This window comes from Oryx dammah, unplaced genomic scaffold (assembly GCF_014754425.2).
Source record: "Oryx dammah isolate SB20612 unplaced genomic scaffold, SCBI_Odam_1.1 HiC_scaffold_2, whole genome shotgun sequence".
NCBI classification, from domain to species: Eukaryota; Metazoa; Chordata; class Mammalia; order Artiodactyla; family Bovidae; genus Oryx; species Oryx dammah.
This window is the reverse complement of record NW_024070186.1, coordinates 7,923,240-7,932,008: the sequence shown is the minus strand read 5'-3', so window position 1 is coordinate 7,932,008 and position 8,769 is coordinate 7,923,240.

Sequence of the window (8,769 nt, the reverse complement as noted above, 5' to 3'; positions counted from 1 at the left end):
CATAAAATGAACTGCAAAATGTTCTCTCTTCTGAAAGAGCTTATATAATGTTGGTATTATTTCTTCGTTAAATGTTTGATAATTTGGATTTTGCTCTGAAAAAGTTTTATATAAAGATTAAAATATATAGGGCCACTCCCACTTTCCATTTCTTTTTGAGTCAGTTATGGTAATTTGTGTCTTTCAAGGAATTTTTCATTAATATGAATTGTCACATTCGTTGGAGTAAAGTTGTTTAAATATTTCCTTATTATCCTTTTAATATGTAAAGGACCAGTAGATATTTCTTCATTTCTGCTATTGGTTATTTGTATTTTCTTTTTTTTTTCCCCTTCATTAGTTTTGCTAGTTTATCAGTTTTACTCAGGGAACCAGTTTTTGGCTTTGTTAAATTTTTCTATTGTTTATTGCTCTTCCTTTTCTAACTTCTTAGATCATTGTTTTAAACTTACTGTCTTTTCTCTTAATAGCACTGAAACATGTATATTATCATATGTGAAATAGATCACCAGTCCAGGTTCAATGCATGAGACAGGGTGCTCAGGGCTGCTGCACTGGGATGACCCTGAGGGATGGAATTGGGGGGAGGGGAGGGGAGAGGGGGTTCAGGATGGGGAACACACGTACACCCTTGGCGGATTCATGTCAATGTATGGCAAAAACCACCACAATGTTGTAAAGTAATTAGCCTCCAATTAAAATAAATTTTAAAAATAAATAAACATATTGTCTTTTCTCTTTTATGCAATTAAATGATAAATTTCCCTCTAAAGCATGCAATAGCTGTATCTTACAAGTTTTGATGTGTCGTGTTTTCCTTTTTTATTCAGTTCAAAATTTGTTCTAAATTTCCTTATATCTTTTTTGATCCATGGATTATTTAAAAGTATATTTAATCTATAATATTTAGAGCTTTTCTAAATATCTTACTGTGATACAACTCAATTATATTGAACTACTGTGATCTAATATAATTCAGTTGTGATCTGAGAACATTCTTTGTATGATTTGAATCCTTTTAAATCTATTGATTTCAATCTATTTAATCCTTTTCAATCTATTCTGGGAGGTGATGAAGGACAGGGAAGCTTGGCATGCTGCAGCCCATGGGATGGGAAAGAATCAGACATGACTAAGCGACTGAACAACAACAAAATCTATTGATATTTATTTTATGGCTCCACTTTTAAACCATATACTAAGTGACTTGAGTCTGTGCTGCCAGAGGGAGATTTGAAACATCATCAAAGATGAATGCAGGAGCAAAATTGAGGTATGAGGGGTTCCCAGGGAGCTGAGGGCTGCTGAAGCATGGGGTGGGCCGCTGAGCGGTGGGAGGAGGGTGGGCCCTAGGGGCTTCCTCTTGTAGGGCAGGGTGGTGCCCTGCACCTCCCGCCCCGTCCCCACCGCTCCCCGCCCCAAGGTGGGTGTGTTGGACATCTGTGAGGATGTTTATGGTTGATGGGCTCGATAAAGGACAGAAATGGTCTGGACCTATCAGAAGCAGAAGATATTAAGAGGTGGTAAGAATACATGGAAGAACTGTATAAAAAAGATCTTCACAACCAGATAATCATGATAATGTGATCACTAATCTAGAGCCAGACATCTTGGAATGTGAAGTCAAGTGGGCCTTAGAAAGCATCACTACGAACAAAGCTAGTGGAGGTGATGGAATTCCAGTGGAGCTGTTTCAAATCCTGAAAGATGATGCTGTGAAAGTGCTGCACTCAATATGCCAGCAAGTTTGGAAAACTCAGCAGTGCTCACAGGACTGGAAAAGGTCAGTTTTCATTCCAATTCCAAAGAAAGGCAATGCCAAAGAATGCTCAAACTACTGCACAATTGCACTCATCTCACATGCTAGTAAAGTAATGCTCAAAATTCTCCAAGCCAGGCTTCAGCAATACGTGAACCATGAACTCCCTGATGTTCAAGCTGGTTTTAGAAAAGACAGAGGAACCAGAGATCAAATTGCCAACATCTGCTGGATCATGGAAAAAGCAAGAGAGTTCCAGAAAAAACATCTATTTCTGCTTTATTGACTATGCCAAAGCCTTTGCCTGTGTGGATCACAATAAACTGTGGAAAATTCTTTAAGAGATGGGAATACCAGACCACCTACCCTGCCTCTTGAGAAATCTGTATGCAGGTCAGGAAGCAACAGTTAGAACTGGACATGGAACAACAGACTGGTTCCAAATAGGAAAATGAATATGTCAAGGCTGTATATTGTCACTCTGCTTATTTAACTTCTATGCAGAGTACATCATGAGAAACACTGGGATGGAAGAAACACAAGCTGGAATCAAGATTGCTGGGAGAAATATCAATAACCTCAGATATGCAGATGACACCACCCTTATGGCAGAAAGTGAAGAGGAACTAAAAAGCCTCTTGATGAAAGTGAAAGAGGAGAGCAAAAGGGTTGGCTTAAAGCTCAACATTCAGAAAATGAAGATCATGGCATCTGGTCCCATCACTTCATGGGAAATAGATGGGGAAACAGTGGAAACAGTGTCAGACTTTATTTTTTTGGGCTCCAAAACCACTGCAGATGGTGACTGCAGCCATGAAATTAAAAGACGCTTACTCCTTGGAAGAAAAGTTATGACCAACCTAGATAGTATATTCAAAAGCAGAGACATTACTTTGCCGACTAAGGTCCATCTAGTCAAGGCTATGGTTTTTCCTGTGGTCATGTATGGATGTGAGAGTTGGACTGTGAAGAAGGCTGAGCACCGAAGAATTGATGCTTTTGATGCTTTTGGTGTTGGAGAAGACTCTTGAGAGTCCCTTGGACTGCAAGGAGATCCAACCAGTCCATCCTAAAGGAAATCAGTCCTGAATATTCACTGGAAGGACTGATGCTGAAGCTGAAACTCCAACACTTTGGCCACCTCATGCGAAGAGCTGACTCATTTGAAAAGACTCTGATGCTGGGAAAGATTGAGGGCAGGAGGAGAAGGGGACGCCAGAGGATGAGATGGTTGGATGGCATCATCGAGTCGATGGACATGGGTTTCGGTGAACTCCGGGAATTGGCGATGGACAGGGAGGCCTGGCGTGCTGCAGTTCATGGGGTCGCAGAGTCAGACATGACTGAGCGACTGAACTGAAATTGAATCCCACAGATCAAGAATTGGTCCATTGCCCAGACTTTTCAAAGTCCCACCGAGCTCAGTCTCTGCACATCAGTCCTGCTATCCAAGAACACAAGTCGTACATCGCATTTCAAGTTCCCTAGCAGCTACACAAAAAACATAAAAAGAAACAAGTAAAATTAATTTTGGCTATACATTTCATTTAACCTAGCAGATCCAAAATAATATTTCAACTAATGTAAACATCATATATGTTACTACTGAAATATAGTTCCTCATCTTAAGAAAATTCTAAATGGAGTCTACGACATGCAGGGCAGCCAGACTAAATGCTCAGTAGCCATGTGCGGCCACTGTCTTATGAACTGGATGGTACAGATGGAGACCCTTACCTCATTTTACGTAAATATCAAATATCTTTTGCATTTTAGTGTAGTTGAATTTTCCAGCAATGTGTTACCATGCAAAAAGAGGCTTGAGGGGATTTGGGTGTTGGGGTTTTTTTGGCCATGCTGCATGGTTTGTGGAATCTCAGTTCCCCAACCAGGGATTGAATCAGGGCCACAGCAGTGAAAGTCCAGAATTCTAACCACTGGGTCACCTGGGAATTCCTGAGGTTTGAATCTACTTTTTTCCCTGAACTTTACCATGAGTTGTTCACCGATTTGGAAAGTGATGTCATCTATCATCACAGCACACTTGAATCAGCTGCGTTTGTTATTAATAGTTGTTGTCTTCATGGCCATCTTCCCTGCTGGTTCAGCTGGTAAAGAATCCGCCTGCAGTGCAGGAGACCCTGGTTTGATTCCTGGGTTGGGAAGATCCACTGGAGAAGGGATGGGCTACCCACTCCAGTGTTCTTGGGCTTCCATGTTGTTCTTGGGCTTCCCTGGTGACTCAGTTGGTAAAGAATCAGCCTGCAATGCAGGAGATCCCGGTTCGATTCCTGGGTCGGGAAGATCCCCTGGAGAAGGGAAAGGCTACCCCCTCCAGGATTCTGGCCTGGAGAACTCCATGGGCTGTATAGTCCACGGGGTGGCAGAGTTGGACACAACTGAGCGACTTTCGCTTTCATGGTCATCCTACCTGTGCATACAGGCACTGCGTACTTCAGTATTCTGCCGTGTTGTCTCCCAGTTCATCTGTGTCTAAGCATCTACTTACTGAAACACACTTTTCTTTCTTGTATATACTACAGTTGAACATTATGTTGACTTTGAAAAATTATGTGTGTAGGTGGCTTATGCTATGTATACATTTCTTATCAGGTACTTACTATAGGAGATCTTTAGATATATTCAAGCAGTTTTAAACTATCGCAAATCATGTAAATATCGGGCATGAGTAAAGATGTAAAAAGTACTAGTTATTAAAAGAAATGTCAGGCCCCTGTGCTGGAGGCAGGGAAAGGCTGTGTAGCAGCAGGGCCCTGACTTGGGTCTTCAGTGCCTCTCTGGAAGCAGAATAGAAACCTGAACCAGTCTTGATTGTTGGGGTGGAGAAATGGGACAGATAATTTGCTTTACTCACTTTTTTATGTGGAAGTCGCACCAAAATGTCCCTGATTCTAGAAAACTGGGTGATGCCTTCAGATTATTTTCCAAGGTAATGGCCTTCCCAGAAAATATCCCCTAGTATGTCAGTAAAGTGAGGTGTTAGTCGCTCAGTCGTTTCCACCTCTTTGCGACCCCACCAACTGTAGCCCGCCAGGCTCCTCTGTCCATGGGAGTCTCCAGGCAAGAATACTTGAGTGGATTGCCATTCCCTTCTCCAGAGGATCTTCCCACTCCATGGATTGGACCCGGGTCTCCTGCATTGCAGGCAGATTCTTTACCTTTGAGCTACAGGAAGCCTACTATGTAAAGTAACTGTAAAACAATTTATTTTACTCTGGGATACCCTTCGCAGTTTACGGGATCTTAGTTCCTCGGCCCAGGCTCCAACCCATGCTCCCTGCATTGGAAGTCTGGAGTCCTGTCCACTGGACTGCCAGGGAGTTCCTGAAAATAATGACATTTTTAAATCCCATTTTTTCTCACTCATTTTGGAATCTGTTTCCTGGTCTTAAACTGATTATATCTACCAGTATCTTACAAGTTTTCTGCTCTGAGAACTTCTCTCTTAAAGCTGGGTGGAGCAGTTAATAGTTCATCTGAAGACCCAGAGTATCATACAGTGAAATCACTAAGCCTCTTATGCAACAACATGTGGCAGAAGAATTGTATTTTATGCCTTTTTTTACATTTTTCTTTTTTTTAAAGATTTTTTGATATGGAGCATTTTTTAAAAAAAAAACCTTTATTGAATTTGTTATAATACTCCTTCTGTTTTATATTTTGGTTTTTTGTCCTGGGAGGCTTGTGTGATCTTAGCTCCCCGACCTGGGATCGAACCTGCATCCCCTGCATTGGAAGGTGAAGTCGTAACCACTGGACCACCAGGGCAGTCCCTACATTTTTCTCAATGGCAGTAAAAAGTAAAGGACATGACTTCTTAGTATAGATGTAGTAACCAACAGGGAAAAATGAAAATTTATTTTTAGGGTATTACGAGTATAAATACCGAATTTCCATGACCCTCTAACTCTGTTTTCTAGTCTGTCTTACCCTAAAATGAGAGGCCAGTGAAAACGGAGACCATCTGCTTGACCCCAGGGCCCCACAGTAAGTGAGCAGCAGATATCTGTTGATAAAGTTGCTGTTGGTCTCACCTCTTCCCTGCGGGAATGAAAATGTCCACCATTCACCCAGCACTTTCTGTGGACCAGCCCTGTGCCGGCTGTTTGAATCTTTCAAGATGGGAGTTATAGTCCATATTTCACAGATGAGGGACGGTCTGATTTATGTTTCTACGTGCTCCAGAGGCAGGCCTGGGGATTATATATGCAGTCACTAACTAAATGTGGTTGAGCTAATTTAGGTTTTAAGCTCATCTGTTTTTCAAAACAATGGCCGATTCAGCGGCAGTACCCACAGGTTGGTGATTCATTGGCTCCTCTGCAGGCCCTTATTCAACCGGCATTTGCTGAGCACCTGCCCCACGCAGGGCCCGGGAGGCTTAGCGAAGCCCCTCACGCTGTGTGATGTGAGCTGGGCCCAGGGGTGGGTAGGAAATCTTGCTCCCCCAGATGACTGCTCTGCGTCTGAGGGCGAAGTTAGAGCTGCCAGAACGCCCAGTCTTCGATGAGCGAAGCCCCCGCGCAGGTGGTGGTCCTCTGGCTTCTATGAGAAGCACCAGCTGCCAGCCTGGGCTTTCTTCTCAGCATTTAGAGGAATCACTCCAATCAAGCCTGTAGGCTTTAAAAGCCTGGACATTTCCAACACACAGCCAAGGCAGAGGACCAGCGAACCTGCGGATGCCGGCCACTTGGACGACTACATCAATCGCGTTCACATCCGGCCTGGAGGATTTCTTTGAGATAGCCTGGTTGCCTCCCTTGCTGCAGTCGGGCCTATTTGGGGGACTGGCAGTGCCAGCTCCAGCACTCACCACTAGGAGACCTTGGGAAGTTACACTGACCTCTCACTGCCTCAGTTTCCTCGTCTGTAAGAAGGGGACATGAGAGTGCTCTCTTTATAGGCTTGTAAGAATTAGAAGTTAATTCACATAAAGCACTAGGACAGTGCCTGGTGCAGTTAAGAGCTAGGTCAGTGTTAGCTGTTGTCACAAACTACAGGCCAGACCTGAGACTCAAGTAAAGGGAAAGAGCAGCCTTCCTTACTCCTCTCTGCTCACCTGAGAGACTTCAACTGGACACAGATACTACTGCCTCGTATGGATGGGACCTGTGGGCATGGACTCAGGCGTGCTGCCCCAGACCTGATAGCTGACAACCATTCTTGGGGACTGAGGCTTCCCAGGCAACACTAATGGTAAAGAACCTGCCTGCCATGCCAGAGATGCGAGAGACCTGGGTTCAATCCCTGGATCAGGAAGATGCCCTAGAGAAGGAAATGGCAACCCACTCCTGAAATTCCTATGGACAGAGGAGCCTGGCGGGCTACAACAGAGTAGCCCATAGAGTCGAAGAGTCAGACACAACTGAGTGCACAGACACACAGACCCATCACCACCCTCCATCCCCAGGTCCTACAGCCTACCCGAGGCACACAATCTCTTCTTCACATGTGCCACATTATTTTCTAGCTGTTTTTTCAAGCATTCTCTAAGCTGTTACTCTGTTTTGTTGGCTTGTTTCAGGTTTATATAAATCCCAGGATGAATTGTGTACATTCAGTTCAGTTGCTCAGTCATGTCCGACTCTTTCCGACCCCATGAATCACAGCACGCCAGACCTCCCTGTCCATCACCAACTCCCGGAGTTCACTCAGACTCACGTCCATTGAGTCCATGATGCCATCCAGCCATCTCATCCTCGGTCGTCCCCTTCTCCTCCTGCCCCCAATCCCTCCCAGCATGAGTCTTTTCCAATGAGTCAACTCTTCGCATGAGGTGGCCGAAGTACTGGAGTTTCAGCCTTAGCATCATTCCTTCCAAAGAAATCCCAGGGCTGATCTCCTTCAGAATGGACTGGTTGGATCTCCTTGCAGTCCAAGGGACTCTCTCAAGAGTCTTCTCCAACACCACAGTTCAAAAGCATCAATTCTTCGGCGCTCAGCCTTCTTCACAGTCCAACTCTCACATCTATACGACTACTGGAAAAACCATAGCCTTGACTAGACCAAAGATTTAATGTCATATTTGAAAATTATCATAGTATACTTTACCTTTAAAAAAATTCTCATAGATGTTTTCAATCTTTTCCTTGATCTGAACCATAAATATATTTGTGTGTGTGTATGTATGTCCAGATGTATGCCAACTTACAGTCCCATCAGCATTGCATTAGAATACATTAAAAAAAATTTTTTTTGGCCAAATCATGTGGCTTTCAGGATCTCAGATCTCCAACCAGAGATTGAATCTGGGCAACTGTAGTGAAAGCCTTAAATTCTAATCACTTGGAATTCTAAACCTGGAATTCTAACTCCCAAAATATTTTATTTTTTTGAAATAGAGTTGGTTTACAATAATGTGTTAGTTTAAAGGGTATAGCATAGTGATTATTATTATTTTTTGTCTGAGCTGCACAGCTTGTGGGATCTTAGTTCCCCGACCAGGGATCCAACTGGGGCCTGGCAGTGAAAGGACAAAGTCCAAACCACTGGACTACCAGGGAATTCCCACAATTCAGTATTTTTGCAGATCATTTTTCATAGGTTATGACAATAAAATGTATGTAATTCCCTATGCTATATGGTATATCCTTGTAGCTTATCGATTTTATATACAGTAGTATCTGTTAATCCCATACCTCTCGTTTGTCGCTCCCCTTTGCCCCCTCCCATTTGGTAACCACAAGTTTATTTTCTACATTTGTGTGTCTGTTTCATTTGGCCAGACTGTGCAGCCTGCAGGGTGTGGGATCTTAGTTCCCCAACCAGGGATTGAACCCAGGTACCCTGCAATGCATGTGGAGTCCTAACCACTGGACTGCCAAGGAATTCTGTTCCCGTTTTATACATACATTCACTTGTATTATTTTTTAGATTTCACATATAAGTGATATCATAAGGTATTTATCTTTCTCTACCTTATTTGACTAAGCATAATATTCTCCATGTCCATCCATGTGGCTACAAATGGCAGTATTTCATACTGCTTT